At 44.1% G+C, this 16,982-nt stretch overlaps 1 protein-coding gene across 1 annotated transcript in view; it reads left to right on the top strand.

The window, feature by feature from the left end:
• Window positions 1-16,982, top strand: part of LOC114642082 (zinc finger protein 883-like) — a 422,053-nt gene that overhangs the window by 94,694 nt on the left and 310,377 nt on the right. The window lies entirely within an intron of this gene.

Below are 16,982 nucleotides of genomic sequence, written 5' to 3' on the forward strand. Positions count from 1 at the left end.
TAATGTGTGCCATGCTAGTTTGGTAACAGATGCTGTACCAGCATCATATGATCACAGTTACCACTCGCTCACATTAAAAAACAAAGGAGGTTTGATGATTCCTTCTGAGGGTACAGTCAATGTGGTCAAAGTAGCTGAGCGTGTTATCAGACAGTCAACATTAGGGCAAGATGTCAGTGTATCTTTGATCAATCAGTTTGTTCAGGCTGAGATTGGTTCAGATGATGTGTTTTTTCCGAAGGAGCACATTGAGGAAACACAGTTTAAAATTGACAGCCATCATTTTATGCTCATGTTATTAGTTGTGTCTTTCTTACACAAACTAAGGCTGCACCATATTGCCAGACTGAATACTCTCAAATTAGAGTGGCAACACACGGAAAAAGCTGTGTAAGACATTTCTGTTTCAAGGATTTTAGATCCTATAATGTATATATTTAAGTAACCACATTGTGTGTGTGTGCGTAAGAGAGAGAGGCAGATTGAGAGAGGAATGAGTGAAATGTTTTCAGAAATTATTAAGCCATTTTGTATACAATAAAATTGTTTATTTTTGTCATTGAATGTATCATTTCACTGTTAAAAGAAAGACCAGACTGCCAGTTACAGTCTTACTATTTTGACTTTAAGACGTTGCTCAAGTTTTTGTCTCAATAATAATAATAATAATAAAAATTATAATAATAATAATACCAACAACAATACATTTTAATTTAATAGGCGCCTTTCTTAGCACTCAAGGTCACCTTACAATAAAAATAAACCCATCCATCCATCGTCTCCCGCTTATCCAAGGTCGGGTTGCAGGGGCAGCAGCTTGAGCAGAGATGCCCAGACTTCCCTCTCCCTGGCCACTTCTTCTAGCTCTTCAGGGAGAATCCCAAGGCGTTCCAAGGCCAGTCGAGAGACATAGTCCCTCCAGCGTGTCCTGGGTCTTCCCCGGGGCCTCCTCCCGGTTAGACGTGCCCGGAACACCTAACCAGGGAGGCGTCCAGGAGGCATCCTGATCAGATGCCCTAGCCACCTCATCTGACTCCTCTCGATGCGGAGGAGCAGCGGCTCTACTCTGAGCCCCTCCCGGATGACTGAGCTTCTCACCCTATCTTTAAGGGAAAGCCCAGACACCCCTGCGGAGGAAACTCATTTCAGCTGCTTGTATTCGCGATCTCGTTCTTTCGGTCACTACCCATAGTTCATGACCATAGGTGAGGGTAGGAACATAGATCGACTGGTAAATTGAGAGCTTCGCCTTGCGGCTCAGCTCCTTTTTCACCAAGACAGATGGATGCAGAGCTCGCATTACTGCGTATGCCGCACCGATCCGCCTGTCGATCTCACGCTCCATTCTTCCCTCACTCGTGAACAAGACCCCGAGATACTTGAACTCCTCCACTTGGGGCAGGATCTCGCTACCAACCCTGAGAGGGCACTCCACCCTTTTCCGGCCGAGGACCATGGTCTCGGATTTGGAGGTGCTGATTCTCATCCCAGCCGCTTCACACTCGGCTGCGAACCGATCCAGAGAGAGCTGAAGATCACGGCCTGATGAAGCAAACAGGACAACATCATCTGCAAAAAGCAGTGACCCAATCCTGAGCCCACCAAACTGGACCCCCTCAACGCCCTGGTTGCGCCTAGAAATTCTGTCCATAAAAGTTATGAACAGAATCGGTGACAAAGGGCAGCCCTGGCGGAGTCCAACTCTCACTGGAAACGGGTTCGACTTACTGCCGGCAATGCGGACCAAGCTCTGGCACCGATCGTACAGGGACCGAACAGCCCCTTCATCAGGGGGGCCGGTACCCCATACTCTCGGAGTACCCCCCCACAGGATTCCCCCGAGGGACACAGTCGAATGCCTTTTCCAAGTCCACAAAACACATGTAGACTGGTTGGGCAAACTCCCATGCACCCTCCAGGACCCTGCTAAGGGTATAGAGCTGCTAGAAAACCCTCAAATAAAGCTGAATTACAACAATTTTGCAAAGATGAGTGGGCCAAAATTCCTCCAGAGCGCTGTAAAAGACTCATTGTACGTTATCGCAAACGCTTGATTGCAGTTATTGCTGCTAAGGGTGACCCAACCAGTTATTAGGTTCAGGGGGCAATTACTTTTTCACACAGGGCCATGTAGGTTTGGATTTTTTTTTTCTCCCTAAATAATAAAAACGACCATTTACAAACTGCATTTTGTGTTTATTTGTGTTATATTTGACTAATGGTTAAATGTGTTTGATGATCAGAAACATTTTGTGTGACAAACATGCAAAAGAATAAGAAATCAGGAAGGGGGCAAATAGTTTTTCACACCACTGTAGTATAGTAAGCTTCCACTAACATTAAACTCGTATCCAAAGCTGTTAAGTGTACAGTTCTGTCTGATTGTGACACAAAACTAAACTCCGTAGGAGCTCAATGCCATAATTACTAAAACTAAAACTAATAGATACAAAAATAAAATAGAAATGTCTTTGTGAAATAAAAACTAAACTAAAACTAAAATTACACGATGAAGGAAAACAAACGAATTTCTAAGTAAGGTCAGAAAAAATATAGAAATAAAAACTAATATAAAAAGGCAAAACTATAATAACCTTGATGCAGACTAAAATACAACATATCTCTCTATATATAAAAGAAAATCCTGGAATGGAAAGCAAATGCAAGGCTACAATACGTGATAATCTCGAAAGACATTTTTAAAGACCCGCGAGACCAAGGAGACTTGCCACGGTGCGTCTCGCGGGGACCGTAAACATGAGACTTGGTGCCAAGAGATTGTCCCAGGGCTGTAGCAAAAAGGACAGCAACTGTACAGGCTTTAAAAAGATCGAAGGGCAGCGAACAAAACGCCCGCCCACCCACCCGCCGAACGCGAGCAGCGTTATACATCCTGCAAGAAAGAATTCAAACACGCCCAGGGCCAGAAATAAAAGACAGGTATTGCCTTTACAACATCACACAAGACCAGTGAGCCATCATTTAAAACAAGTCTACAGACCTCTAATCTAGCAGTTGTTGGATTGCTTTTGGCAGGCAAGCATCATGTGCTCGGAGCTCTTAAAACAACGACATGCGACAGGCAGAAGATGCAGCCAGCAAGCAGCAAAAAGACAGCAAATGATCCAAAGGCATATCCTTAGCGTACATTCAGCCGCAACACCCTTCACAACACGAGCAGTATTATATGTCTGGGAAGAAAGAGATATAAACACGTGCAGGGCAGGAAATAAAGAAACAAGTATTGTTTTTACAAAAGTTTTTAAAGTAAAAGTGAAAATAATGCATATGTAACAATTCACAAGAAAATAATCTCTTTACATTGTAGATTGCCTGCCTAAAGTAAAGTCATCCCTGATGAATGGGGACGTGGGAATGAGGGGTCCTTTCATCGGATTAGCGCTATTTCAGTTGTGGAATGGCAAAATGGGGGAGGCAGCTTGATGAATGAGGTCTCCGGGACTTAAAACAAATCCAAATCTTATGATGTGATATCATCTAATGTGAAATTCTACTCCGTACTTCTAGAATTTTTATTTTTATACTGTATTGAGGATTTATTCTGTTCTATGTATTGTACTGTATTGTATTGACCCCCTTCTTTTTGACACCCACTGCACGCCCAACGTACCTGGAAAGGGGTTATAAATTAAATGTCGACATATAAGCGAAGAAGAAAGCAGCGCAGAGAAAAGAGAGTCAATGCGTTGGACAGAAAAAAGAGCAAAAAAGAATAATCGAGGTGCAAATTCAGAAAATAAGGAAAGTAATTATCAGCCCAGATCAAGTGGAATTGAAAAAAAGCATGTCCAATCCAGCTCAGAATTAAAAGACAATGAGTAAAAGACAAAGTAGAACTTCATAAAGACGTTTAAAAACGTTGGCGCTAAACACATACAGAGCAGGTTAGAGACTATGAAACCAGTGAAATTAGAAAGGTTAAAAAAAAAAACAAAAAAAAAAACACGTTGGCAGGATATGAAAGGAGGAAAATTAGAAAATATAAAAAAGTAAAGATCGCAGTAGCGTAAACAAACAAACTGCCTCATTTAACTATGCACCAGTCTAACTTTGGTTTTGCACAATAATTACTACACTATTGCACCTTAACACTTAATTGTACTTTATTCACATAATTTTACTTATTTATTATGTTCTACTATACTGTTATCTTTCAATCTATGACTTTTTGTTAATCTAACTGATATTCATCTAACTTTGCACAGTTTTTGATAAGCGGATCAGGATGCATTTCACTGCGTGTTGTCCTGTATAACTATGCATGTGACAAATAAAGAATCTTGAGAATTTCAAAAACGGAGTTTACCGCACATGCATTTATTGGTGACTTTGTTAATGTATATATATTTATCTGTCTGCTTATTTAAAAACCTAAACGTTCTGTCTAGCCCTTGTACAAAAACCTAGACAAAAGCTGGGATATCACCTTGGTAAACCCATGTACTTTTGGAACTGTGAGAGGAAAATAACACGACTTTACAGACAGGAGTCCAATGCAGAACTCTACTTACTGTTTTACTTTGTAAAAAAAAATATTAACTGCTGATGATGTCGATTGTTTTGTCTGTGCTGAAATTCCAAACAGAGAAACCTGTCCTGACCTCATTAAAAAGATTCAGCATATTGGGACTCACAAGATTACAAATATTGTTTTTACAGAAGTTCTGAAATAAAAGTGAAACTAATGAAATAGCAACAATTCAAAGAAAAAAAATATCTTAAAAGTGTGTATCCGGAAAACCAAACACGGGGGTTGGCGAGCGAAGCCCCCTAGTAATACTACAAAAAATCTTGAACAAATAACATAAATTGTGATAAAAATTCAAACCCTGAGTACCTGGACAGAGAGGGGGGGGGGGAACTGAAAGAAGGGGCAGAATGTCAGGTCTGTTTAATGTCCTCCTAAACAAATGAGTTAAAACAGATGAATGGAGTCAGCTGATGTCATTAATTTGGGAGGTCATTCCACAGTCAGGGCGCTATATACAGCTGAAGGCCCTGCTGTCACCCACAGAGTGCAGGTTAGTGGGGGGCACCGAATGAGAGGACCTTAGTGGCAGGTCAATAATAGAATTTGATATTCAGTCCTGTAAGACACAGGGAGCAGTGAAGGTGCAGCAGGATGGCTGTGACGTTCTCGCTGTTGGAGGTTCATGTCACGACTCTTGCAGTTGAGTTTTGAATCAGCTGGAGCTGTGATATAAGATTATATTATTAAAAAATTAAGATAATTTAATTATTATATTATAAATTAAGGCATGAGGGTTGCCCTGGACATGACATAAGCTACATAGGGTCTGACAGTTGGTCCAAGGATTTGATTCCGATACCTAATGGCAGTTAAGGTGTCGTTGTCTAGCCTGTAATGGTCTGTGTGTCCCTCCATGGATATGCCTCCACAGGCCATCACTGACCCACCACCAAACCGGTCATACTGAATGATGTTACAGGCAGCATAACATTCTACACGGCTTCTCCAGACCATTTCACGTCTGTCACATGTGCTTAGGGTGAACCTGCCCTCATCTGTGAAAAGCACAGGGCGCCCACCAGTGTGGACCTGCCAATTCTGGTATTCTATGTCAAATGCCAATCAAGCTCCACAGGGCCCACTAAAGGATGTCTGGCCCTTAGGCCACCCTCATGTAGTCTGTTTCTTTTTGTCAGAGGTCAGAGACATTCACACCAGTGACCTGCCTGCTGGAGGTCATTTTGTATGTTCTGCCAGTGCTCATCCAGTTCTTCCAGACCTGCTGATGGGTTAAGGACCTTCTCTGGCCTCCTAGAGTAACTGCCTGTCTCTTGGAATCTCCTCAATGCCCTTGAGACTGTGCTGGGAGACGCAACAAACCTTCTGGCAATGGCACATATTGATGTTCTATCCTGGAGAAATTGGACTACCTATGTAACCTCTGTAGGGTCCAGGTATCGCCTCAGTAGTGGCACTGACCGTAGCCAAATGCAAAATGAGTGACAAAACAGATGAGGAAGGAAAAATGTCAGTGGGCTCCCGCCAGCTGTTAAACCATTCATTCTTGTTTTGGGGGTCGTCTCATTGCTGCCCCTCTAGTGCACCAAAGCAGCTGAAACTGATGAACAAGCCCCTCTGCTACTTCACTGACCAGATCAATAGCCCTCAAGTTTCATTGACTTGATGCTATACTCTCATTACAAAGTGTTCCTTTAATTTTTTGAGCAGTATATTTTAATGTAATATTGTGGTTTTATAAGTCACTACACAAATTACTGAAATACACTCAATGATAATTTTGGATATCCCCTCACACTTCACAAATGCAGTAGTTTACAAACATCGTATTTTAATTTTTCTTTGAGAAGCATGAAAAATAATTCAGTTGAATATCAACTTATGATTACATTTTTGCTACGTATGTATTATTGAGGGACTTTTTTTTAAATCGGATGGTCACTTTATTTTAACAAGCAATGTATAAAAAATAAAAAATATACTGTTTACTCTTTACCCTCAGATCACATTCTATTTGTTTATCAAGCAGAACTGAATAATTTCATTTTCTACACAATACTGTAATAACTGTACAGTTCACACAGTGAGACACACAAACACACTCACTATACACACACACTACTGGTGCCGTCATTGGTTTCCCTGTGGATTGGACTGTTGAATCGACACAATGGCAGTACATGCTGGGGTCTTTGGCACATGTCGTCCTGGTAGCATGTGAGGTGTCACCAGTGGTTTATTCTGCTCCTTCTCCCTGTTCCAGTCTCAGTTCAAGGTTGTTGAGATGACAAAAGTATTTTTTTCCGAGATGTTCAATATGTTGAAAAAATTGCGTGTGGCCAACATCCAGCGTAATGTTTTATCTAAATTCTCCACTCTTCTTTTTGTAGCATTATAGTCCATTATCATTTCTGGCCATGGCATCTCCTATCCCAGTGCAGATCACATTATGCACCAAGGGTGTGTCATTTGTTTAGACAAACGTGAAGGTCTTCACTGGCCTGTTCTGTGTGGCCAGGAGTTGAGATGAGAGCTCTGGCTTATTTTTCCTTATTGTGCTAAGCATTGTTACCTTCCTCTTGAGGAGCTGCTGTCCCAGTTTGTGTAAAAGTTAATGCATATGGCGTTGTGGCCATGCAGCTTATGTCATGTCCAGGGTAACCCTCATGTCTTAATTTATCATAGCAGTTCCTCCATCTGACTTCCCTTTGTTAATGAAATGACATCCTCTGCCTCTGTGTGCTTCCCCTTGAGCAAGTTATTCGTAGCTTTGGTCTGGGTGATCATTTTTATGCAGATGATGCTTAGATCTATTTCAGTGTTAAAAGTGACACTTCATCACAGCCTTCTCAGCTCACAACTTGCCTCAGTGAAATTAAAGTAAACTTAAAACATGAACAGAGCAAAACTCTTTAAAATGAAATTACAAAACAAATGAACTTCTCCAAAGTGGCACTAAAGTGTAACTTAAGAAAACAAGCAACGCTTCAGCCATTCTTGGTGATGATCTCATCAGACCTTCTTTTACTGCAAAGAATCTCGGTGTCACTTTGATTCCTCCTTTTCTTATTTCACCATATAAGCCACATAAAGAAAGTTCCACCTGTGTCACATTTCTTATGTTTGCTCCTTCCTCTTCATTTCTAATGCTGAGAAGCTTGTCCCTGTTTTATCACATCCTGCATTGATTATTGTAAGTCACTGCACCTTCACTGCTCGCTGTGTCTTACAGGACTGAATATCAAATTCTGTTATTGACCTGCCACTAAGGTCCTCTCATTCTGTGCCCCCCACTAACCTGCACTTTGTGGGTGACAGCAGGGCCTTCAGCTGTATATAGCGCCCTGACTGTGGAATGACCTCCCAAAATTAATGACATCAGCTGACTCCATTCATTTGTTTAGGAGGACATTAAACAGACCTGACATTCTGCCCCTTCTTTCAGTTTACCCCTCTGTCTGATCAGCTACTCAGGGTTTGAATTGTTATCACAATTTATGTTATTTGTTCAAGATTTGTTTGTAGTATTATAAGTTGTATTTTAGTCTGCATTATTGTCTTTTATTCTGTTTGAATGTTTTGTATATCCTGTATTTATCTTTATTTAGTGAAGATATTATTTGTAGCCAATGTTATATAGGTCCTGTTGTTCTTTGTAAATTTTGGGCAGGGTGCTGTATAAATAAATTGTGTTCTAATTGGTATTTTTCTTTTTTTTCTTTTGATGGCCCATTTTTTATAATAATAATAAGTGACAAAAACTAGAGCAGTTCTATATAAGGCAATTAATATATTGCATAATTCAGTGTAGAATATGTATTGCCATTTTCTTCACATACATGTTTAAAAATATCACATTTGCTTAAATATTTATTCTAAATTGGTTTAGAACAATATTGCACACATGCATAGTACATTTAAAAAAAGTAATCACTTTTATTATTAACGTTTTACTAAACTCTAATGTGATGTAAACATTGCAATTATATTGTATACTTCGTTTCATGAATGTAAACGAAAAGCTATTTTCAATTAACAGAGATCTTGATGATTTTAGTTTTGTCGACATGTTAAATGGTTCCCACAGACCCGAACACAACGTAAATGTTAATAGTGTATTTCACAGAAACGATCCGTATTGTTTAGTTTGATGTGTGACACGAGGTGATGGCGGAAACCCTCTGAACCTCACAATGATGCGTATTATTTGGTTTCTAAACGGGTCTTTGACCCGACGTAACTTTCCGAGCTTTGCCGAGACCTGCCGAAACCTTCTAAAAGTAATTTTACGAAGTCAGTCCTGAAACGACGGAGACGTCACTTTTGGGTCTACAACTGCGGTGAAGTATGGTGCTGTGGCTCTGCAGGTGGATAGTATTGGCCGCGGAGGGACAAAAGGCAAAAATCAAAGCGCCGTAGGCCTACTCCCCGGTGTCTGCGATTCGAGAAGGAATCGACAAAAGGAACACACGGAAAGGAATGAATAGACGCCAGCGGTGTGACTGGGTAGTACGATTTAAAATTTGGGAGTAAGCCACGTTACGTGAACCGCAGATACCAATGAACAGAAACAGCACGCGGGTGACCACAGGAGGATTCATTCAAGCAAAGTTCGGCTGGGGGCTAACGAAAACGAACTCGGCGATTCCACACATCCACAAAATGCATTCCCAAAATACAGAGCACTTACTGCCTGCCTCTTGACGATGGGATTGATTCTGAACTCGTTCACTCAGCAACAGTCTTGCGTCCGTAGTGTTTCACAAAGCGAGACAGTAGCAGCGTGGCTACATTAGCTGTCGCGTTGGATGACGTCATCCGAACATAGACATAGAATTACTAGATGCCGCCTGACCAACAGATTCGTACGTCAACGTTGCCGCCATATTGCGAGTGGCACAGTGAAGTAATGGATAAAGATGCCTCACGCATGTGCTGCTTGGGATTGTACAAACCGCTGGCTGTACGCTCCAAACCAGATCCCGGGGGATTACATTTCATAGGTAAGGCTGAGCAATTGTTTTGGTTATATTTGGCCATTAGAAAATCCCATTTTATAATCTTAACTTTGGCTACACCAGGCTAAGCTAGCAAAGCTATGCATTTATGTGCTCAAGTGAGCCTCCAAACAACGTTTTGGCTAAACGTATTTAGTCACTAACTATGCAGATTGTTGATAGCTGTTAACATTTCTCAAACTTTGAAAGTTTCCTAAAGAAAATCACGTCAGGAAGCAGTGGGAGGTAACCCTTAGACGGGATTTTGAGAAAGCTGTCCTGTAATGTGTGCCATGCTAGTTTGGTAACAGATGCTGTACCAGCATCATATGATCACAGTTACCACTCGCTCACATTAAAAAACAAAGGAGGTTTGATGATTCCTTCTGAGGGTACAGTCAAGGTGGTCAAAGTAGCTGAGCGTGTTATCAGACAGTCAACATTAGGGCAAGATGTCAGTGTATCTTTGATCAATCAGTTTGTTCAGGCTGAGATTGGTTCAGATGATGTGTTTTTTCCGAATCAGCACATTGAGGAAACACAGTTTAAAATTGACAGCCATCATTTTATGCTCATGTTATTAGTTGTGTCTGTCTTACACAAACTAAGGCTGCACCATATTGCCAGACTGAATACTCTCAAATTAGAGTGGCAACACATGGAAAATGCTGTGTAAGACATTTCTGTTTCAAGGATTTTAGATCCTATAATGTATATATTTAAGTAACCACATTGTGTGTGTGTGCGTAAGAGAGAGAGGCAGATTGAGAGAGGAATGAGTGAAATGTTTTCAGAAATTATTAAGCCAATTTGTATACAATAAAATTGTTTATTTTTGTCATTGAATGTATCATTTCACTGTTAAAAGAAAGACCAGACTGCCAGTTACAGTCTTACTATTTTGACTTTAAGACGTTGGTCAAGTTTTTGTCTCAATAATTAATAATAATAATAATAATAATAATAATAATAATACCAACAACAATACATTTTAATTTAATAGGCGCCTTTCTTAGCACTCAAGGTCACCTTACAATAAAAATAAACCCATCCATCCATTGTCTCCCGCTTATCCAAGGTCGGGTTGCAGGGGCAGCAGCTTGAGCAGAGATGCCCAGACTTCCCTCTCCCTGGCCACTTCTTCTACCTCTTCCGGGAGAATCCCAAGGCGTTCCCAGGCCAGTCGAGAGACATAGTCCCTCCAGCGTGTCCTGGGTCTTCCCCGGGGCCTCCTCCCGGTTAGACGTGCCCGGAACACCTAACCAGGGAGGCGTCCAGGAGGCATCCTGATCAGATGCCCGAGCCACCTCATCTGACTCCTCTCGATGCGGAGGAGCAGCGGCTCTACTATGAGCCCCTCCCGGATGACTGAGCTTCTCACCTTATCTTTAAGGGAAAGCCCAGACGCCCTGCGGAGGAAACTCATTTCAGCTGCTTGTATTCGCGATCTCTTTCTTTCGGTCACTACCCATAGTTCATGACCATAGGTGAGGGTAGGAACATAGATCGACTGGTAAATTGAGAGCTTCGCCTTGCGGCTCAGCTCCTTTTTCACCAAGACAGACCGATGCAGAGCTCGCATTACTGCGGATGCCGCACCGATCCGCCTGTCGATCTCACGCTCCATTCTTCCCTCACTCGTGAACAAGACCCCGAGATACTTGAACTCCTCCACTTGGGGCAGGATCTCGCTACCAACCCTGAGAGGGCACTCCACCCTTTTCCGGCCGAGGACCATGGTCTCGGATTTGGAGGTGCTGATTCTCATCCCAGCCGCTTCACACTCGGCTGCGAACCGATCCAGAGAGAGCTGAAGATCACGGCCTGATGAAGCAAACAGGACAACATCATCTGCAAAAAGCAGTGACCCAATCCTGAGCCCACCAAACTGGACCCCCTCAACGCCCTGGTTGCGCCTAGAAATTCTGTCCATAAAAGTTATGAACAGAATCGGTGACAAAGGGCAGCCCTGGCGGAGTCCAACTCTCACTGGAAACGGGTTCGACTTACTGCCGGCAATGCGGACCAAGCTCTGGCACCGATCGTACAGGGACCGAACAGCCCTCATCAGGGGGGCCGGTACCCCATACTCTCGGAGTACCCCCCACAGGATTCCCCGAGGGACACAGTCGAATGCCTTTTCCAAGTCCACAAAACACATGTAGACTGGTTGGGCAAACTCCCATGCACCCTCCAGGACCCTGCTAAGGGTATAGAGCTGGTCCACTGTCCGCGACCAGGACGAAAACCACACTGTTCCTCCTGAATCCGAGGCTCGACTATCTGACGGACCCTCCTCTCCAGGACCCCTGAATAGACTTTGCCAGGGAGGCTGAGGAGTGTGATCCCTCTGTAGTTGCAACACACCCTCCGATCCCCCTTCTTAAGGAGGGGGACCACCACCCCGGTCTGCCAATCCAGAGGCACTGTCCCTGATGTCCATGCGATGTTGCACAGGCGTGTCAACCAAGACAGTCCTACAACATCCAGAGCCTTGAGGAACTCCGGGCGTATCTCATCCAACCCCGGGGCCCTGCCACCAAGGAGTTTTCTGACCACCTCTGTGTGGGGGAGCCCACCTCTGAGTCCCCAGGCTCTGCTTCCTCATCGGAAGACATGTTAATGGGATTGAGGAGGTCTTCAAAGTACTCCCCCTACTGACCCACAACGTCTCGAGTCGAGGTCAGCAGCGCACCATCACCACCATATACAGTGTTGACACTGCACTGCTTCCCCTTCCTGAGACGCCGGATGGTGGACCAGAATCTCCTCGAAGCCGTCCGAAAGTCGTTCTCCATGGCCTCCCCAAACTCCTCCCACGCCCGAGTTTTTGCCTCAGCAACCACCAAAGCCGCATTCCGCTTGGCCTGCCGGTACCTATCAGCTGCCTCCAGGGTCCCACAGGACAAAAGGGTCCTGTAGGACTCCTCTTCAGCTTGACGGCATTCCTTCACCGCCGGTGTCCACCAACGGGTTCGGGGATTGCCGCCACGACAGGCACCGACCACCTTACGGCCACAGCTCCGGTCAGCTGCCTCAACAATAGAGGCACGGAACATGGGCCCATTCGGACTCAATGTCCCCCACCCTCCCTCGGGATGTGGTCGAAGTTCTGCTGGAGGTGGAGTTGAAGCTACTTCTGACAGGGGCTCTGCCAGACGTTCCCAGCAGACCCTCACAACACGTTTGGGCCTACCACGCCTGACCGGCATCCTCCCCCACCATCGAAGCCAACTCACCACCAGGTGGTGATCAATTGACAGCTCCGCCCCTCTCTTCACCCGAGTGCCCAAGACGTGGCCACAAGTCTGACGACACGACCACAAAGTCGATCATCGAACTGAGGCCTAGGGTGTCCTGGTGCCAAGTGCACATATGAACACCCCTATGCTTGAACATGGTGTTCGTTATGGACAATCCGTGACGAGCACAGAAGTCCAATAACAAAACACCGCTCGGGTTCAGATCGGGGGGGCCATTCCTCCCAATCACGCCCTTCCAGGTCTCACTGTCATTGCCCATGTGAGCATTGAAGTCTCCCAGCAGAACGAGGGAGTCCCCTGAAGGTATGCCCTCTAGCACCCCCCCCTCCAGGGACTCCAAAAAGGTGGGTACTCCGAACTGCTTTTCGGTGCATACGCACAAACAACAGTTAGGACCCGTCCCCCCACCTGAAGGCGAAGGGAGGCTACCCTCTCGTCTACTGGGGTAAACCCCAATGTACAGGCTCCAAGTCGGGGGGCAATAAGTATACCCACACCCCGCTCGGCGCCTCTCACTGGGGGCAACTCCAGAGTGGTAGAGAGTCCAGCCCCTCTCAAGGAGATTGGTTCCAGAGTCCAAGCTGTGCGTCGAGGTGAGTCCGACTATATCTAGCCGGAACCTCTCAACCTCACGCACTAGCTCAGGCTCCTTCCCCTTCAGAGAGGTGACATTCCACGTCCAAGAGCCAGCTTCTGTAGCTGAGGATCGGACCGCCAAGGTCCCCGCCTTCGGCCACCACCCAACTCACACTGCACCCGACCTCCTTGGCCCCTTCCCATAGGTGGTGAGCCCATGGGAAGGGGGACCCACGTTGCCTCTTCGGGCTGTGCCCGGCCGAGCCCCATGGGTGCAGGCCCGGCCACCAGGCGCTCGCCATCGAGCCCCACCTCCAGGCCTGGCTCCAGAGTGGGGCCCCGGTGACCCGCGTCCGAGCAAGGGAAAATGCCGTCCAAAATTGTTTTTCATCATAGGAGGTTTTGTTTAACCGCTCTTTGTCTCATCCCTCACCTAGGACCAGTTTGCCTTGGGTGGCCCTACCAGGGGCATAAAGCCCCAGACAACAGAGCTCCTAGGATCATTGGGACATGCAAACCCCTCCACCACAATAAGGTGGCGGTTAAAGGAGGGGATGTAAGCATATATTGTGTTCAATATTTAGGAAAACATAATGACGCCTTTCATGGGTCCAGCAACAAATCATTTACAGAGAATAATGGCAAAAAGTTTCGAATAAGGAAATATCGGAGTTGCGAAATTCAGCATGAAGCGATCAATCAAAAAATAAAACCGAAATAAAGGAGCGCAACCAGAAACGTAAATATATTTTCGTTCTTTTGGACATTAACAGATATTAGTCATGAGGAACAGTTAACATTTATAATAAGAATTGAGGAATTTCCAAACGATGACATCACAATAAAAGAATATTTCCCTGATTTTCTATCAGTTATTAAACTACAGGATCTAACTGAAGGGCTCAGAGGCCATCTTGCCGATACGGGGTTATCTCTCCAAGACTGCAGGGGACAAGCTGAAGATAACGCTGGGGCAAGAGGGGGCAATGCCCCCTTAAACAAACGTCCTGCCCCCTTAAATCAAACTTTTAGAAGTTGAGAAAGAAAATAATAGATTACCCACAAACTGAATATGGACAATATTTACTACAGTAGCTGAAAAATCCACTGGAAAAGGCACAAATGAGATGATAGGTTTCACCTCTTGTTCGCTCTTTCCCTCCGTACTCTGTTTGTGCGCATGCTCACACAGCACTCGGCAGAGATCCCCCACTCACCCTCCCTCCAGCTAAACATCCAATCACTGTTAGTATGCAAATGACCCGGTGTCAGGTTTCTCAGTAGGCAGGGCAGAGCAAAATGACCTGCGCAACAGCGGGAGGCTTTGAAGAAGCAGCAAATCTCTGTCGTCAAAATCATAGCGACTCGTGAGATAATTAACAACCACTAAAAATATACATCTATATTTGTACAGTCAATGGGGGACTAGTCCATTGTTCTTCTCACAGTTTCAGTCTGGTAGAGAAGTGTTTCTCTCTCGATCCCACAAGCACCACTGTGAGCCTGTCTGCTGCATAGAGCCGACTGGAGGACCTGTGTCTGTCTGTCAGACCCCGACACAAAGCCCCGCCCCAGCTTTCAACTCTGCACTCCACAGTTTTCTCGTTTCATATACTGATGTAATCACAGCGATTTTAGTAAAGCTTATTCACTTTCCACCCCAGATTCCAGCAGCAAACAAAGGGAAAGTTAATGCTGTGAGATGCATCCTTTTTTCCAAGCTTTTAAAAAGTGATGCTGCTGCTGGTACATCAGAGACAGCAGCTAGCATGTCTACTCCTGTGGCATCAACAGGCACTGCTTCTCCTGTACCTCTACCAACAATTGCTACCGCAAATCAACCCGCTCAGCTACCCAGTGACTTAAATGGCAATACACCATCTCAGCCAATACTGGCTAGTTACCCCAAACGTGTATTTGGCAATCCAGACCGTGTCAGAGAGGCTGAGAGACAACTCACCTTGGAATGCACATCCCTAATGCGGTCCTCGCCAGACTCTGTGCACGTGACACCCCAAGGTGATTTTAGTATGGAATGTTTATTTTTGGTATTTGATACATTTAATGTGTACTGTGAATAAAACCATGTACTCTTTGACTCTTTCAAACAGAGCCACAGCCTTCAACATCAGCCCTGGCCCCATCCTTGGAAGTAGCATGTCACACAGACCATCTATGGCAACTTTTGCGTGTTTCCGAGGCTCAAAGAGTCCACAGTGCCACTGTGGAGGTGAAGAGATATCTAACAGATGCCTATCTTGGTAGACAAGAAGATCCACTCCTGTATTGGAAAGAGAGAATAACTGTTTACCCCAATCTTTATCAGCTTGCCATCAAATATCTTTGTCTGCCAGCAACGTCTGCTCCCAGTGAACGCATTTTTTCAAAGGCTGGGGAAGTCCTCTGCAAAAAAAGGAGTCGCCTGAAGCCCAGCACAGCACAGCAAATCATTTTTCTAAGTAAAAATGTCTAAAACCGCTGCACTCGCCAACTTTATTGAAAGCTTCCCAGGTCAAAGTTCTTGAGCGTCCACATCCCAGTGATACTTGAAATGGTTGTGTTGACAGAAACTTGAATGTGTTTGGCTATTTGGCCACCTCGGACTTTGGAAGGAGCGCTTGGATTAACTGCAGTTCTAGTTCTACACTTTTTTTCTTGGATTTGTACGACTATTTCACTCCAGTTTTTATGGAGTTGTAAGTGTGTGTTTTTGGGTTTTTTCCCTCTGTAAAGGTGAGTTACTTTTAAGTAACATTTTGACATCTTGATGTATTAAGTATCAGAGTACAATGGAACTGTTTTAACTTAACTGAACCCATGGTATGAGGGTCATAATTGTTCACTTCAGAAACCTTGTCCATTTTTATTATATACAGCTTTATAGTCTACACTGATTTAGAGGAATTTCTTTTACTTAAAAAAATTAACTTGTAAATTACTATAGTTACTGTTAATATTCAGAATTAAGGGCAATTTTGTTGCTTTCAATGTTTTCCAGACTACCAAAAACTACAATGCATTTTGGATGAGTTTTGAGAAGTGATTTAGACCTAACAAATGTCTCAAGATCACCACTCTGTCAAAAACCACTGACGAGGCGGACACTTTGGAAATTTAAGAGAAGTGTTTCTGTAAATTTGTTGTTTTGTTTTTATGTTTGGCTGTATAACAAGTAAACCTGTACCACTTTGGGGGAAATGCAGTGAGGTAGTATTAAATTTAAGATATCAATTACATTTTGTGTTTACAATCTGGTGGTTTGGACCAATGGTTCATTTTACAAACCTTTGTCCCACAGTCTGGGACAAATACAGGTAATCCTGCCAGTATACAGTAGTTATGAAACACATGTTATGACGCCATTCATTTTAATGGCAGCCAGTGTGTAGCTTGATATTTTGCTGATCATAATATTCTTAAAAATCGCCTTAGTCAATGGGTGGGCCTCTCTGGCAGTGTCTTAAACTGGTTTGAATCCTACCTGGCAGGGAGAAAATTCTTTGTTAGTTGTGGTAATTATAACTCAAAGACACATGATATTCTATATGGTGTTCCACAAGGCTCTATCCTGGGTCCGCTGCTCTTCTCAATCTACATGCTTCCATTAGGTCAGATTATCTCGGGACATAACGTGAG

Source organism: Erpetoichthys calabaricus (assembly GCF_900747795.2).
Source record: "Erpetoichthys calabaricus chromosome 1 unlocalized genomic scaffold, fErpCal1.3 SUPER_1_unloc_27, whole genome shotgun sequence".
NCBI lineage: Eukaryota > Metazoa > Chordata > Cladistia > Polypteriformes > Polypteridae > Erpetoichthys > Erpetoichthys calabaricus.